Raw genomic sequence first — 17874 nt, forward strand, 5'->3', positions numbered from 1 at the left:
AAAGAAGCAAAATGAACTCTCTCTTCTCGATCTAGGAAAGAAAAGGGTCAAATTAAATGCAAATTTTAAAATCCCTGTAGATGCTGTTAATGGATGAAATGTGACTTTATAGAAGCCGAACCAGAGTTCTCTAGGCTTATGAAAAATACAGAATAAAAATACATTTTCAAAATTGAAGATGCCATAATGTTCACTAAAAACTCCTCATCCCCAAAAGACTAGAATACTCCCCAGTCAGGCCCCAAATTATTAATAGCCTAAGTAGAAAGATAAACTTTACAATGGATCCTAAAAGTCAACAACTACAGACTCTGTCAGACCTAGGGTTGAAAGTGAATTCCAGTCAAAGGGCCTCTACCAAGAATGTCCTGCTTTTTGGCCCCGATATAAGAATTTGAAGCTGATCTTAATTGCTGCCATGTGATACAGGGACAGATGGCGTCTCAGATATGTGGGACCCAAACTCTTTGATTGGTTTAGTTAGAATGATATAGTGAAACTGCAACTGATGATGCTTCTGAGGAACTGTCCCAGATTGAGATGTTACTAGAGGAGATTTTGGAACTAACTGATAAATTAAACAGTAATAAGTCTCCAGGACCAGATCACATTCACCCAAGAGTTTTGAAGGAACTCAGACTTGAAATTGCAGCACTAACAAGTATGGTATGTAGCCTATCATTTAAATTAGCTTCTCTACCAGATGACTGGAGGATAGCTAATGTGACACCAATTTTTAAAAAGGCTCCTGAGGCAATCCTGAGAATTACAGGCTGGTAAACCTAACTTGAGTATCAGGAAAATTGGTTGAAACTATAGTGAAGAACAGAATTATCAGACACATACAATGAACACAATTTGTTTGGGAAAAGTAAACACAGCTTTTGTAACGGAAAATTATGTCTCCCCAATCTATTAGAATTCTTTGAGGGGGTCAACAGATATGTGGACAATGGTGATGCAGTGTAGATTGTGTGTATGGACTTTCAGAAGGCCTTTGACGAGGTCCCTCACCAAACAAAGGCTCTTAAGCAAAGTAAGCAGTCATGGGATAAGAGGGAAGGTCCTCTCCTGGTTAAAACACAGGAATCAAAGAGTAGGAATAAATGGTCAGTTTTCAGAATGGAGAGCGGTGAGTAGTGGTGTCCCCCAAAGATCTTTACTGGGACAAGTGCAGTTCAACATATTCATAAATGATCTGAAAAAAGGGGCAAACAGTGATGTGGCAAAATTTGCAGATGATACAAAACTACTCAAGATAGTTAAGTGCAAAGCAGACTGAAGAGTTGCAAAGGGATCTCTCAAAACTGAGTGACTGGGGATCAAAATGGCAGATGAAATTCAGTGTTGATAAATGCGCATTGAAAAACATAATCCCAATTATACATACAAAATGAGGGAGTCTAAATTAGGTGTTACCACTCAAGAAAGAGATCTTGGAGTGATTGTGGATAGTTCTCTGAAAACATCCGCTCAATGTGCAGAAGCAGTCAAAAAAGCTAACGATGTTAGGAACCATTAGGAAAGGGATGGATAGATAAGACAGAAAATATATATAAATACATGGTATGCCCGAATCTTGAATACTGCATGCAGTTCTGGTCACCCCATCTCAAAAAAGATATATTAGAATGGAAAAAGGTACAGAGAAAAGCAACAAAAATGAATAAGGACATGTAACATAAGAATGGCCATAGTGGGTCAGACCAAAGATTCATTTAGCCCAGTATCCTGTCTTCTGACAGTGGCCAATGCCAGATGCCCCAGAGGGAATGAACAGAACAAATAATCATCAAGTGATTCATCCATTGTTGCCCATTCCCAGCTTTTGGCAAATAGAGGCTAGGGACACCATCCCTGCCCATCTTGGCTAATAGCCATTGATGGACCTATCATCCATGAATTTATCTAGTTCTTTTTTGAACCCTGTTATAGTCTTGGCCTTCACAAATCCTCTGGCAAGGAGTTCCACAGGTTGACTGTGTTGTGTGAAAAAATACTACCTTGTTTTGTTTTAAACTTGCTGCTTATTACTTTCATTTGGTGACCCCTAGTTCTTGTGTTATGAGAAGGAGTAAATAACACTTCCTTATTCACTTTGTCCACACCAGTAATGATTTTATAGACCTCTATCATATACCCCCTTAGTCGTCTCTTTTCCAAGCTGAAAAGTTCCAGTCTTATTAATCTCTCCTCTTATGGAAGCCTTTCCATACCCCTAATCATTTTTGTTTCCCTTTTCTGAACCTTTTCCAATTCCAATATATCTGTTTTGAGATGGGGCGACCAGAATTCCACGCAGTATTCAAGATGTGGGTGTACCATGGATTTATATAAAGGCAATATATTTTCTATCTTATTATCTATTCCTTTCTTAATGATTCTCAATATTCTGTTAGCTTTTTTGACTACCGCTGCACATTGAATGGATGTTTTCAGAGAACTATCCACAATCACTCCAAGATCTTTCTTGAATGGTAACAGCTAATTTAGACCTCATCATTTTATATGTATAGTTGGGATTATGTTTTCCAATGTGCATTACTTTGCATTTATCAACATTGAATTTCATCTGCCATTTTGTTGCCCAGTCTCACCCGGTTTTGAGAGATCCTTTTGTAACTCTTCGCAGTCTGCTTGGAACTTAACTATCTTGAGTAGTTTTGAATCATCTGCAAATTTTGCCACCTTGCTGTTTACCCCTTTTTCCAGATCATTTATGAATATGTTAAATAGGACTGGTTCCAGTACAGACCCCTGAGGGACAACACTATTTACCTCTCTCCATTCTGAAAACTGACCATGTATTGCTACCCTTTGTTTCCTATCTTTGAACCAGTTACCAATTCATGAGAGGACCTTCCCTCTTACGCAAAGTAAACTGTTATAGGATAAGAGCTTTTGGTGAGGGACCATGTCAAAGGCTTTCTGAAAATCTAAATACACTATATCCACTGGATCCCCCTTGTCCACATGCTTGTTGACCCCCCTCAAAGAATTCTAGTAGATTGGTGAGGCATGATTTCCTGTTACAAAAACCATGTTGACTCTTCCCCAACAAATTATGTTCATCTATGTGTCTGACAATTTTGTTCTTTCTATAGTTTCAACCAGTTTTCCCGGTACTGAAGTCAGGCTTACCAGCCTGTAATTGCCAGGATCACCTCTGGAGCCCCTTTTAAAAGTCGGTGTCATATTAGCTATCCTCCAGTCATACAGAAGCTGATTTAAATGATAGGTTACAAACTACAGTTAGTAGATTTGCAATTTCACATTTGAGTTCCTTCGGAAGTCTTGGGTGGATACCATCTGGTCCTGGTGACTTATTACTGTTTAATTTATCAGTTAGTTCCAAAATCTCCTCTATTGACAGCTCAGTCTGGGACAGTTCCTCAAATTTGTCACCTAAAAAGAATGGCTCAGGTTTGGGAATTTCCCTCACATCCTCAGCTGTGAAGACTGATGCAAAGAATTCATTTAGTTTCTCCGCAATGGCCTCATCGTCCTTGAGTGCTCGTTTAGCATCTCGATCATCCAGTGGCCCTCTGGTTATTTAGCAGGCTTCCTGCTTCTGATGTACTTGAATTTTCTTTTTTGCTAATACTTTTTGAGTCTTTGTCTAGCTGTTCTTCCAATTCTTTTTTGGCCTTCCTAATTATATTTTTACATTTCATTTGCCAGAGTTTATGCTCCTTTATATTTTCCTCACTAGGATTTAACTTCCACTTTTTAAAGGATGCTTTTTTGTCTCTGACTGCTTCTCTTGGTTAGCCATGGTGGCACTTTTTTGGTTCTCTTACTATGTTTTTTAATTTGGGACATACATTTAAGTTGAGCCTCTATTATGGTGTCTTTAAAAAGTTTCCATGCAGCTTTCAGGGATTTCACTTTTGTTACTGTACCTTTTAATTTCTGTTTAACTAACTTCCTCGTTTGTGTGTATTCTCCCCTTTGTATTCCCGCCTGTTAGAACAGCTTCTATATGAGGAGAGATTAAAAACTCTGGGACTTTTCGGCATGGAAAAGAGGTGACTAAGGGAGGGTATGATAGTGGTCTTTAAAATCATCAATGGTGTGGAAAAAGCAAATAAAGAAGTGTTTACTATTTCACATAACACACTAACCAGGTGTGGTTACCCAATGAAATTAATAGACAGGTTTAAAACAAGCAAAAGGAAGTAGTTCTTCACACAATGCACAGTCAACCTATGAAACTCATTGCCAGGGGATGCTGTGAAGTCCAAAGTATAACTTGGCTCAAAAAATAATTAGATAAGTCCATAGAGGATAAGTCCATTAATGGCTATTAGCCAAGATGGTCAGGGATGCAACCCCATGCTCTGGGTGTCCATAGACTCTGATTGCCAGAAGCTGGGAGAGGAGGAAAGGGGATGGATCACTTGATAATTGCCCTGTTCTGTTAATTCCTTCTGAAGCACCTGGTACTGGCTACTGTCAGAAGACAGGGTCCTTGGCTAGATGGACCATCTGCATGACCCAGTATGGCTGTTCTTCTTTTATGTTCTCACCTGCCTCTGCCCAAAACTCACCAGAGTCAGGAAGGCTGCAAGGAGCTCTGGGATGGGCAGGGAACTTGCATCACTTTTCAGTGTGGTTTTTTTTTTGTTTGTTTGTTTGTTTTTGTTTTTTTGTTTTTTAAATAAATTTGTGCTCCTTTTAACACATAGAATTATGGAGGCCAATTTTCAGAGGCTAAAGAAAATCAGTGTCCTATTTTTTGATGGTTTCTATAACTGTGCAAGAAACTAAAAATAGGCCATGGGATTAATCCAGTTTATTCAGAATTGAAAATGAGGCTTGATTGATTGATAATTAGTTAATTGGATGCCAAATTTTGCAATTGGTCAGTCAGTTGAAAATGTTAATTTTAAATGGGTTAAACGTAACCAAATAAATCCTTTAAATAAATACATGCTAATGGTGTCTATCCACATAAATTTTCTCCCCCTTCCTATGAAGTGATCACCTACTGTCTACTCAGTGTTGTTGCATGACTAAGCATACCTTAGTAACTGCCATATAAATCACCTGTGACTTCTGTAAGGGAGTTTTAGCTACCCTCAGACCTGTTCATATGAAATAGGAAAAAGTGGATGTAGCACTTGAAAAACAATGATATAGATGATTTCTAGTCTGAATAGCATAGGTGCTGGAACTAGAGGTGCTGGGAATACTCAGTTGCAGGGCCGGTGCAAGCGCTAGGCGGGCGCCTAGTGGTTGAGGGCGCCTAAAAGCCCGCTCAGGCAAGGAGGTGGAGTGGAGGTGAGCTGGGGCAGGGGGGCGCGGGGAGGGCCGCCCTCAGTAACGGGGGGGGGGGGACACACTGGGGAACCGCTCCCTGCCCCAGATCACCTCCACTCTGCCTCCTCCGCTGAGCACACAGCCCCCGCTGTAATTCTCCTCCAATTGGCGCTGCAAGCCTGGGAGGGGAGGAGAATTAGGGCGGTGCCGGCGTACTCAGCGGAGGAGGCGGAGCGGATGTGAGCTGGGGCAGGCTCCCCGGGCTGGGTTAGCTGCCGTGCGGGGGGCTCCCCGGGTGGCGGGCGGGGGTAGCTGCCGCAGGGGGGGCCCCCCGGGGGGGGGGGGGGGCGGGGGGGCGGGGTTAGCTGCCGCGGGGGGGGGGGGGGTGTTAGCTGGGTGGGGGAGTGGCACAAGGTGGAAGTTTCGCCTAGGGCGCGAAACTTCCTTGCACTGGCCCTGCTTGGTTGAAGTGGTTTTCATTATGTATAGGGTTTATAGTTTGATTCGATGGCTCTCAGTATCCCCATTATATAAATTGTTCCAGCACCCCTGTGAATACTGGAAAGATGGCATGTCTTCCTTAAAATAAGAAATTAAAAATATGTAAACAACTCTCAAATTATAATGTACAAAAAGAGCAAACTGCTTTAAGTATAGTACTTTGCATACTTTGTTTACTTAGCATTTTTCATCTGAGCATCTCAAAACACTTGGCAAAACACATCCTGTGAGCTATATTCCCATTTTACCATTTTAGATAGTGAGGTAAGAGAGAGGTTAAGTTTGGTGTGCAAGGTCATACAGTGAATTATTCTTCTTCCGCCTATTACTAACATGATGAAAACCATGCCAGTGAATCAGAGTCAGGGATAAGAACCAGGAGCCCTTACTTCTAGATCCATGTTCTACCTGTAATAGAACATCTCCCTTCTGGCATTTTTTGTTTGGAATAATAATAATAATAAATAGGGCTGTCGATTCATCACAGTTAATTCACGCGATTAACTCAAAAAAATTAATCGTGATAAAAAAATTAATCATGATTAATCGCAGTTTTAATCACACTGTTAAACAATAGAATACCAATTGAAATTTATTAAATATTTTTGGATGTTTTTCTACATTTTCAAATATACTGATTTCAGTTACAACACAGAATACAAAGTGTACACTGCTCACTTTATATTATTTTTGATTACAAATATTTGCGCTGTAAAAACGATAAAAGAAATAGTATTTGCACTTCACCTCATACAAGTACTGTAGTGCAATCTCTTTATCCTGAAAATGCAACTTACAAATGTAGGGCTTTTTGTTACATAACTGCACTCAAAAACAAAACAATGTAAAACTTTAGAGCCTACGAGTCCACTCAGTCCTACTTCTCGTTCGCTAAGACAAACAAGTTTGTTTACATTTAAGGGAGATAATGCTGCTCACTTCTTATTTATGTTACCATAAAGCAAGAACAGGCGTTCACATGGGAGTTTTGTAGCCAGCATTGCAAGGTATTTACGTGCCAGATACACTAAACATTCGTATGCCCCTTCATGCTTCAGCTACCATTCCAAAGGACATGCTTCCACGCTGATGATGCTCGATTTAAAAAAAAAAAAAAAAAAAAAATGCGTTAATTAAATTTGTGACTGAACTCCTTGCGGGAGAATTTTAGGTCTCCGACTCTGTTTTAGCTGCATTTTGCCATATGGTTCATGTTCTAGCAGTCTCGGATGATGACTCAGCACGTTGTTCATTTTAAGAACCCTTTCCCTGCAGATTTGACAAAAATGTAAAGAAGGTACCAATGTGAGATTTCTAAAGATAGCTACAGTACTTGACCCAAGGTTTAAGGATCTGAAGTGCCTTCCAAAATCTGAGAGGGATGAGGTGTGGAGCATGCTTTCAGAAGTCTTAAAAGAGCAACACTCCGATGCAGAAACTACAGAACCCAAACCACCAAAAAAGAAAATCAACCTTCTGCTGGTGGCATCTGACTCAGATTATGAAAATGAACATGCGTCAGTCCTCACTGCTTTGGATTGTTATCGAGCAGAACCTGTCATCAGCATGGACGTATGTCCTCTGGAATGGTGGATGAAGCATGAAGGGACATATGAATCTTTAGCATACCTGGTATGTAAATATCGTGCGACGTCAGCTGCAACAGTGCCATGTGAACGCCTGTTCTCACTTTCAGGTGACGTGAACTAGAAGACGACAGCATTATCTCCTGCAAATGTAAAAAATCTTGTTTGTCTGAGCGATTGGTTGAACAAGAAATGGGACTGAGTGGACTTGTAGGCTCTAAAGTTTTACATAGTTCTAATTTTGGATGCAGTTATTTTTTGTAGATTATTCTACATTTGTAAGTTCAATTTCCATAATAAAGAAATTGCACTACAGTACTTGTATTAGGTGAATTGAAAAATACTATTTTGTTTTTTTACAGTGAAAATATTTTTTATTAAAGTGAGCACTGTACACTTTGTATTCTGTGTTGTAATTAAAATCAATATATTTGAAAATGTAGAAAACATCAAAAATATTTAAATAAATGGTATTCTGTTATTGTTTAACAGTACAATTAATCATGATTAATTTTTTTTAATCGCCTGACAGCCCTATTAATAATAAAAAGTTAGGGGGGAAAGCATTGATTTGGATTTTAAGATCTGCAATCTTCCATCTTGAGCTGTGATCTTATTAGATTCTGTAAAGTAAGCTTAGCTTGGGGTCTTCCAGTACTTGAATGGAAGACGCGCTCTCCCTGCTCCCCCCCAAAACCAAGGTGCTTACAAGTAGTGGCAATGATGATTCAGTCACTGCTAAGCCTATGTCCCAGTGTAGTGTTAGATGACATGCTTTTTGATGACACAGGAAAACAAGATCCCGGTTCCTTGCCTTTGAACCCATGTCATGAGCAATGTTCTAGGAATAGAATTTAATTGCAGCTGCAGAAGAATGCACTAATAGCAAAAAAAAAAAAAATCTTTTGAAGACCACATGAAATTTTAGTGGCGTTTGTATTTAATTTCTTGGCAAGAGTGGTGGATTTTTGTTTTGAAACAAAATTGAGAAGAAATCCCCTGGCTGATAACCATTTAAAAACATGTCTAATTTTGAACGTAACCCCTTTTCACTGCCCCTTTAAACACATCTCTCTGATCCTGGTCTTACAGTCACTTTTGACCGCATAGGATATGAACTGTATGTAAATGGGTTGTCAGCCTAGCTGTAGTGCCAGCAGACAACCATGACTTTACGTGTACGGTATTAATAAAAAATGGTTTAAAGCTTTGAAATATTATAGGAGAAAGTGATGTTTTTCACTCGCTCTGCATTTACTAAAATAAATATTGTGGTCTAAGTGTCTGCTGCTGGAATATTTGTGTAGGCAGAAATGTTTTTTTTAAATTCTCTCCATCCTATCAAATACTTCCCTCCTCCCTTTTTGCTCGCATTTAAGTCTAAATTACTGGTTTTGAAGTTTAAGAAAATACATACAGCATGTGATAGAAGTTTCCAACAAGTTTTCATCATGTTAGTTTTAGGCAGAAGAAGAACCTCTCCCCTCCAGCACCCCCCATGTTTGTTCCCAAGCCTATGACTTTGGAGGGTGTTTACTTTGGATGGTCATCGCTGTGGCTATTACTTTGTGCTGCAATTTCATTTATTCATGGTATTACATAGTGCCATCAGCCCAAAATGCTGCTCTACACTATATTTTTTAATTGTGTTGAGATTGGCTTATTTAGACATTAGTATCACCTCCACCATTGTTTATTTGGTGGATACCTTGGACTAAAAGGGTGGATGGGGTAGACAGTATTAACTTTGTCCTTCTGCAGTGTTGTCTTTTAGTTTTTACACAACATATGTAATATGAAGGAACCACACAAGGAGATACAAATAACCTAAGTGTATGGAACATTTAAGGACTAGTTACAAATACACGCTGCTGCTCTAGCAAGATTCTGGTGGCTTCCGAAACATAGAAGACAGTCAGGGGCCTTTAGTTGGCTCACAAACTATTTAAATTGGTATTACCCCATTCATATACACAGGTATGTTTCTTCTAAAAGATCTCAAAGTGTTTTACAAACATTAAACCTTACACCACCTTTGTGAGGTAGATGCATATGATTATAGATAAAAGGAAGCAGAGGTGTAAGTGACTTACACATTAGAAAGTAAATGGGTAGCAGAGCTGTGAATAGAACATTAGAGTCCTAGCTCCTGATAAATGGTTCCAACTATTAAAGCTTGCTATCTCCTGATGTTAGGATGACTAGTAAAATGAAAAATGTATGGAGTTTTTATTGAACATTACTAGGGAAAATAAATGTTCTCAGTGCTGAATCAGACATTGAATTTCAATGACTTTTTCCTTTTAAAAGAACCTGAGATTAGCAATGGGTGAATGGAGGAAGTTTTCTTGCACTGTGTTGTAAGTCATGGTGATAATGGTTAGGATTAGAGACCCAGCACTCTGCTCAAATCAGTTGGATCATCTACTAGCATGGAGAGCAAGCAAGGCGAGAGTTGTTTTAAAACGTCCATCTTCCTTACTAACCTAAATAGAGAAAGTAATCAATACAACTTTATTCCATATTTGCTTAGACAGAACCTTGCTCTAAGCTGTGCAGAAATCATCTGTTGTTCTGAGAATTTGTATTAAAATACTAATAATTGCCATGGAAAAATTATTAGTCTTCTATTCATTAAATAATAGCAACTCTGTTTCTGTTGTTTTTACAAATGCAAAGTGAAATCTAGAATTTGCTTGCTTCAAGGGCTTTGACTGGAATCTAACTATGACAAAGGATTTCCTAAAACTGTTTCTGGTCAGAACAATGCAGCTTTCGCATGCTTAATTACCGATGACCTGAATGGCTGAGAGCCAGTAGCTTTTGTTTAGCACTGTAGTATGTAGTGCTGGATGAGTGTGAACACAGTTTGATTGCTATTCAGGGATATAAAAAGTTCATATAGATGAATTCTTCACCTACTCTCCGAGCCCCCTGGATTCTTTCATTTCCCCCATATTACTTTATCCTCCATAGCTTTGAGACCCCAAGTCACTTGCTGCCTCCTTTCAGCTGATGACTGGTTGTAACTTACTTTGGAGTCTGCAGATTGAGCTGTGGTGCTGACAAACTGAGTGTTGCAAGTCATTCGAGCACCCACTAGTGTTAATCTCACTGCCTTCCAATACAAGGAGGGAGAGAGACTGGAATCAGATGTAAACCACTTGTGTGGCAAAGGCAGAGCATGGGTCCCACAAAACCACCCAGATGAAAATGAATTTTCTGAAGTGTTTGTGTTTGTTTGTTTGTTTTACAGTCTCTCAAGAACCACCTCAGGGTAGGAATCTGAAATAATCATATTTCCAGTAAATATCATGCTATTGCTTCTCCTTTCTTTTGGCCACTCACACATGCCAACCCCCTCCTTCCAAAATATCTTTCCAAGAAAAACCTGCTCCTGAAGATTCTTCAGTGTGGTTTGGAAAGAGGGTTTTGTTTTCCCAGTAAAGTAGTCTTGTGTTTGGACGCCAGTGCTTATGAACTGTGCAAAGCTCTGGGAGTTTTTTGAGTATTGTATCAGCCATAAAGTTTGAGAGCCCTAGCTGGCAGTGAGAACATGCACATTCACCCACAGCAGCAAGCTCCACTTGTGTGAGTGTTCCCCTGTGGAACTAACAGTATTACAGTGTCTCTGCTCTTTAATTAGGTTCTGAACTCATAATGGACTGACAGTGGGAAAAGGGTGAATGTCTGTTTACTTGCAAGTCGTAAAAAGAAGCAGAGCTGGAACTCAACTCTGGGGGCTGATTCTGGACTTCTACAGAGTTGGGAATGTGTGCATGTATAATTTGTACATCCCTCCCCACCGCATTCATTGTCACTGCTGATGACATCCAGTCTTGATTTGAAGACTTCAAAAGGTGGAGAATCCACCACTTGTCTTGGTAGTTTGTTCCAGTGGTTAATCACCCTCACTGTTAGAAATAAGGTACAATATATATATATTTTTTTTAATTTGTCTGGCATCAGCTTCCAGAAATTGGTTCTTTTTATGTTTTCTTCTCTCAGTTGAAGAGCTCCTTTGTACCAGTCTTTTCTGCACATGAAGGGACTTATACAATGTAATCAAGTCATCTCTCTTTTTGATAAACTAAACAGATTGCGTTCTTTAAGTATGCCACTGTGTTAAGGCATTTTCTCCAGCCTTCTAATCACTTTTGTGGCTATTTTCTACAGCTGCTTCAGTTTTTTCACAGCCTTTTAAAAATGTGTATGCTAGAACTTCCAATGTTGGTCTCACCCAAAAAGTATAACACAGTCCAAAGGCTGGAAATTGAAGCTAGATAAATTCAGGTGGGAAGTAAGGCATGCATTTTTAACAGTGAGGGTAATTAACCATTGAAACTAATTTACAAAAGGTTGTAGTGGATTCTCCATCACTGATAATTTTGAAATCAAGATTGGATTTTTTTTTCCTAAAAGCTCTGCTCTAGGAATTATTTTGGAGATGTTCTGTGGCCTGTGCCATACAGGAGGTCAGACTATATGATAACACTGGTCCCTTCTGTCTTTGGAATCTATAAATGCCCTATACAGAGGTAAAGTCAACTCCCTGCTTTTACTCACTACTCTACTCTTTAGATATCCAAAGATCACATTGGGCTTTTTTTGCCACAGCATTGCACTGGGAGTTGCTTGTCGATTGTGATCCCTAAATCCTTTTCCGAGTCACTGCTTTCCCAGACAGAGTCTCCTGTTATGTAGCTATGGACTACATTCCTTGTTCTTGGATGTATAACTTGTGTTTTAAATTCTTGTGATGGTGGCAGCGGACCAAAGCTAAGCTGGTAGATAAGCTTAGAAGTTTTCATGCAGGCCCCTACATTTGTACCCTAAAGTTCAAAGTGGGGATACAGCCTTGACATGGTGGGAGCGGTGGGATCGTTTTAGACCCAAAAGCCAGTAAGAGATTTTTTTTTCCTTCTAGCTGCTTGGAGAGCAGAGCTGAAGGTAGATGCATATCTTATCTCTCCTTGCCTGAAGGCAGAGGTGTTAAGTTTTTTTTAACGCGGTCCTTTGTTAAGAGAAGGGTTCAAAGGGAGCAAACTTTGACTGACTGGTAAAGATAATTTACAAGTTGAATTGTTTTTTTTTTTTTCTTTTTACATCCTCGGGAGTAGCTTGTTAGAAAGTCTCTGTTAACTCAGCAGCAGCCAGAGCTAAGTACATCCCAGTTTCAGTCAACTGCAGAGGGGTGTGACCCAGCACAAGAAAACCAGGAAAATGACTACCAAAGAAGAAAAAGCTAAAGAGGAGGCCCACAAGAGAGCTATGGAGCTGAAAGAAAAAGAGATAGAGCTGAGAGACAGAGAAGAGAAAGCCAAAGAGGGGGCCCACAAGAGAGAGATGGAGCTGGAAAAAGCCAAACAGGAGGCCCATGAAAGAGAAGAAAAAGCCAAACAGGAGGCCTATAAAAGAGAGATGGAGCTGAAAGAAAAAGAGATAGAACTGGAAGCAGCAAGGACTAGGCAGGGTGCATCAGACCATCCTAACAACTCCTCTCCAGGTACCACTTCCCATCCCAGGAAATTCCCTACCTACAAGGCAGGCGATGATACTGAGGCCTTCTTAGAAAATTTTGAAAGGGCCTGCCTTGGATACAACATCCCTCCAACCCAGTACATGGTAGAGCTGAGGCCGCAGCTCAGTGGACCCTTAGCAGAGGTGGCGGCTGAAATGCCTAAGGAACACATGAACAGTTATGAACTTTTTAAAAACAAGGCCAGAATCAGAATGGGGCTAACACCTGAGCATGCCCGTCGGTGGTTCAGAGCCCTAAGGTGGAAACCCGATGTGTCATTTACCCGACATGCCTACCACATTGGGAAAAATTGGGATGCCTGGATATCAGGAGCAAATGTTAAATCTCTGCAAGATCTGGTTTCCCTAATAAAAATGGAACAGTTTTTAGAGGGTGTTCCTGAGGAAATAGAAAGGTACATCCTAGATGGGAAGCCCAAAACTGTAACCGAGGCGGGGGAGATTGGAGCCAAATGGGTGGAGGTGGCAGAAAAGAAAAAAACTAGTAGTAGTTGGAGCAAATATCAGAAGGGGCAAGCAGAAACAAAACCTTACCACCGGGGACAACCCAAGGCCCCACCCACATCCCAAGAGAAACTCCAGACGCCTTCTCACCCCACCACACCAGTCTCCACCAACCAACATCGCCCCGGTGATACCTTAGCAGGGCGATGTTTTAAATGTAATGAACTGGGACATATAAAGGCTCACTGCCCCCAAGAACCCCAACCGATTACAGTTCATTACACCACAATCACACCAAAGATCCCCAGACCCAGATGCCTCTCTCATACCCTCGGAGCGAAGGGAAACCTTGAGAGTGGGCGGAAAGAAGGTTATCGCTTGGAGGGACACTGGGGCACAAGTGTCAACTATCCACCAATCCCTAGTGGACCCCAAACTCATCAACCCGGAGGCTACAGTGACAATTCAACCCTTCGTGTCACAGTCTGTAACCTTGCCTACAGCCCAGTTGCATGTCCAGTACAAGGGCTGGGCAGGAATGTGGACTTTTGCAGTCTATGACAAGTATCCAATCCCCATGCTGCTGGGGGAAGACTTGGCCAACCATGTGAAGCTAGCCAAGAGGATGGGAATAGTCACCCGCAGCCAGGCTAAGCAAGCTTTCACCCCCATCCCTGTTCCTGAGCCGTCCACCAGAGCCCCGTCGGTGTTACCGGAGACCCAAACACAGGTGGTGGAACCGGATCCCCTGCCAACGACTGCAACAGCCGTAGTGGATCCAATCCCAGAGACCCAGCCAAAGCCAGTCCCAGAACCGGAACTGGCAACGCAACCAGCACCAGAACCATTGCCGGCACGGAGTCCAGCGCTTGCAAACCCGTCTACAACTCCAATGCCAGAGGGCACCAGCAAGCCTGAACTGGCGGAAGCAGCAGATAACCCTACCCAAGAGGCTCAGCCAGAGCCTGAGATACCACATAGTGCACCAGCGGACAGCGGTTCACAGTCAATGGAAACAGCCCCAGCACCTGCATCGCTTCCAGAGGGACCAAGCCCCAGTCCACAGTCCAAGGAGGAACTGATGTCTCCAGCATCAAGGGAGCAGTTCCAGGCCGAGCAGGAAGCAGATGACAGCCTTCAGAAAGCTTGGGCGGCGGCACGGAGCACCCCACCGCCTCTCAGCTCTTCTAACCGATCCCGGTTTGTTGTAGAAAAAGGACTTTTATACAAGGAGACTCTTTCTGGTGGGCACCAGGAAGACTGGCATCCTCAAAGACAGTTGGTAGTTCCCACTAAGTATCGGGTAAAGCTCTTGAGCTTAGCCCATGATCATCCCAGTGGCCATTCTGGGGTGAACAGAACCAAAGACCGGTTGGGGAAGTCCTTCCACTGGGAGGGAATGGGCAAGGACGTTGCTAATTATGTCCGGTCTTGTGAGGTGTGCCAACGAGTGGGAAAGCCCCAAGACCAGGTTAAAGCCCCTCTCCAGCCACTACCCATAATTGAGGTCCCATTTCAGCGAGTAGCTGTGGATATTCTGGGTCCTTTCCCAAAGAAGACACCCAGAGGAAAGCAGTACGTACTGACTTTCATGGATTTTGCTACCCGATGGCCGGAAGCTGTACCCTTAAGCAACACCAAGACTAAAAGTGTGTGCCAGGCATTAGCAGACATTTTTGCCAGGGTAGGTTGGCCCTCCGACATCCTTACAGATTCGGGAACTAATTTCCTGGCAGGGAACATGAAAAACCTGTGGGAAGCTCATGGGGTGAATCACTTGGTTGCCACCCCTCATCACCATCAAACCAATGGTCTGGTGGAGAGGTTTAATGGAACTTTGGGGGCCATGATACGTAAATTCGTAAATGAACACTCCAATGATTGGGACCTAGTGTTGCAGCAGTTGCTTTTTGCCTACAGGGTTGTACCACATCCCAGTTTAGGGTTTTCACCATTTGAACTTGTGTATGGCCGCGAGGTTAAGGGGCCATTACAGTTGGTGAAGCAGCAATGGGAGGGGTTTACGCCTTCTCCAGGAACTAACATTCTAGACTTTGTAAGCAACCTACAAAACACCCTCCGACACTCTTTAGCCCTTGCTAAAGAAAACCTAAAGGATGCTCAGGAAGAGCAAAAGGCCTGGTATGATAAACATTCCAGAGAACGGTCCTTCAAAGTAGGAGACCAAGTCATGGTCTTAAAGGCGCTCCAGGCCCATAAAATGGAAGCGTCGTGGGAAGGACCATTCACGGTCCAGGAGCGCCTAGGAGCTGTTAACTATCTCATAGCCTCCCCCACCTCCAACATAAAGCCTAAGGTATACCATGTTAATTCTCTTAAGCCCTTTTATTCCAGAGAATTAAACGTTTGCCAGTTTACAGCCCAGGAAACAGATGACGCGGAGTGGCCTGCAGGTGTCTACTACGAAGGAAAAAGAAATGGTGGCGTGGAAGAGGTGCACCTCTCCACGACCCTGGGACGTCTGCAGCGACAGCAGATCAAGGAGCTGTGCACAAGCTTTGCACCGATTTTCTCAGCCACTCCAGGACGGACCGAACGGGCGTACCACTCCATTGACACAGGTAATGCTCACCCAATTAGAACCCCACCCTACCGGGAGTCACCTCATGCCCAAACTGCTATACAAAGGGAGATCCAGGACATGCTACAGATGGGTATAATCCGCCCCTCTACCAGTGCATGGGCATCTCCAGTGGTTCTAGTTCCCAAACCAGATGGGGAAATACGCTTTTGCGTGGACTACCGTAAGCTAAATGCTGTAACTCGTCCTGACAACTATCCAATGCCACGCACAGATGAGCTATTGGAAAAATTGGGACATGCCCAATTCATCTCTACTTTAGACTTAACCAAAGGGTACTGGCAAGTACCACTAGATGAACCCGCTAAGGAAAGGTCCGCCTTCGTCACCCAGGCAGGGGTGTATGAATTCAATGTACTCCCTTTCGGGTTGCGAAATGCACCCGCCACCTTCCAAAGACTTGTAGATGGTCTCTTAGCGGGATTGGGAGAATCTGCAGTTGCCTACCTCGATGATGTGGCCATTTTTTCTGATTCATGGACAGAACACCTGGAGCACCTGGAAAAAGTCTTCGAGCGCATCCGACAGGCAGGACTAACTGTTAAGGCTAAAAAGTGTCAAATAGGCCAAAACAGAGTGACGTACCTGGGGCACCAGGTGGGTCAAGGAACTATAAATCCCCTACAGGACAAAGTGGATGCTATCCAAAAGTGGCCGGTTCCGAAGTCAAAGAAACAGGTCCAATCCGTCTTAGGCTTGGCCGGATATTATAGGCGATTTGTACCACACTACAGCCAAATCGCCGCCCCGCTGACAGACCTAACCAGAAAGAAACAGCCAAATGCAGTTCAGTGGACTGATAAGTGTCAAAAGGCCTTTAATCAGCTTAAGGCAACACTCATGTCTGACCCTGTGCTAAGGGCCCCAGACTTTGACAAACCGTTCCTAGTAACCACAGATGCTTCCGAGCGAGGCGTGGGAGCAGTTTTAATGCAGGAAGGACCGGATCAAGAATTCCATCCTGTCATGTTTCTCAGCAAAAAACTGTCTGAGAGGGAAAGTCACTGGTCAATCAGCGAAAAGGAATGCTACGCCATTGTGTACGCGCTGGAAAAGCTACGCCATATGTTTGGGGACGGCGTTTCCAACTACAAACAGACCATGCTGCGCTACAGTGGCTTCATACCGCCAAGGGAAATAACAAAAAACTTCTTCGGTGGAGTTTAGCTCTCCAAGATTTTGATTTTGAAATACAACACATTTCGGGAGCTTCTAACAAAGTGGCTGATGCACTCTCCCGGGAAAGTTTCCCAGAGTTAACTGGTTAACAATTGTTCTTGGAATGAAACATATTGTTAGTTTTTATATAATCAGTAGTATGTCTAAAGATACATGTGTCTTATTAACTCTGTTTTCTCCTAGAACTCCAGGAAGAAATCACAGCCAGTGTGGAACCGAACGTCCAACACTATCTGTGATTTGGGGGGCGTCATAACTATAAAGGGAAGGGTAACAGCTCTCTGTGTACAGAGACTCCAAATCCTTTTACCTGTAAAGGGTTAAGAGGCTCGGGTAACCTGGCTGACACCTGACCCGAAGGACCAATAAGGGGGCAAGATACTTTCAAATCTTGGGGGGGGGGGAAAGGCTTTTGTGTGTGCTCTTTGTTTTAAGGGGTGGTTCGCTCTTGGGACTGAGAGGGACCAGACATCAATCCAGGTTCTCCCCATCTTTCTAAACAAGTCTCTCCTATTTCAAACTTGTAAGTAAAAAGACAGGCAAGGCGTCTTAGATTTACTTTGTTTTCTCAACTTGTAAATGTACCTTTTTACCAGAGTGTGTATCTTTGTTTGCTGTACTTTGAACCTAAGACAGAGGGGGGTCCTCTGAGCTCTTTAAGTTTGATTACCCTGTAAAGTATTTTCCATACTGATTTTACAGAGATGATTTTTACCTTTTTCTTTAATTAAAAGCCTTCTTTTTTAAGAACCAGATTGA

At 42.4% G+C, this 17874-nt stretch overlaps 1 protein-coding gene across 2 annotated transcripts in view; it reads left to right on the plus strand.

Moving 5' to 3' along the window:
- Nucleotides 1–17874, plus strand: part of EXT2 (exostosin glycosyltransferase 2) — a 110117-nt gene that overhangs the window by 59674 nt on the left and 32569 nt on the right. The gene's annotated exons all lie outside the window — the stretch shown is intronic.

Source organism: Terrapene carolina, unplaced genomic scaffold (assembly GCF_002925995.2).
Source record: "Terrapene carolina triunguis isolate 2854851 unplaced genomic scaffold, T_m_triunguis-2.0 Scaffold96, whole genome shotgun sequence".
Classification (NCBI taxonomy): domain Eukaryota; kingdom Metazoa; phylum Chordata; order Testudines; family Emydidae; genus Terrapene; species Terrapene triunguis.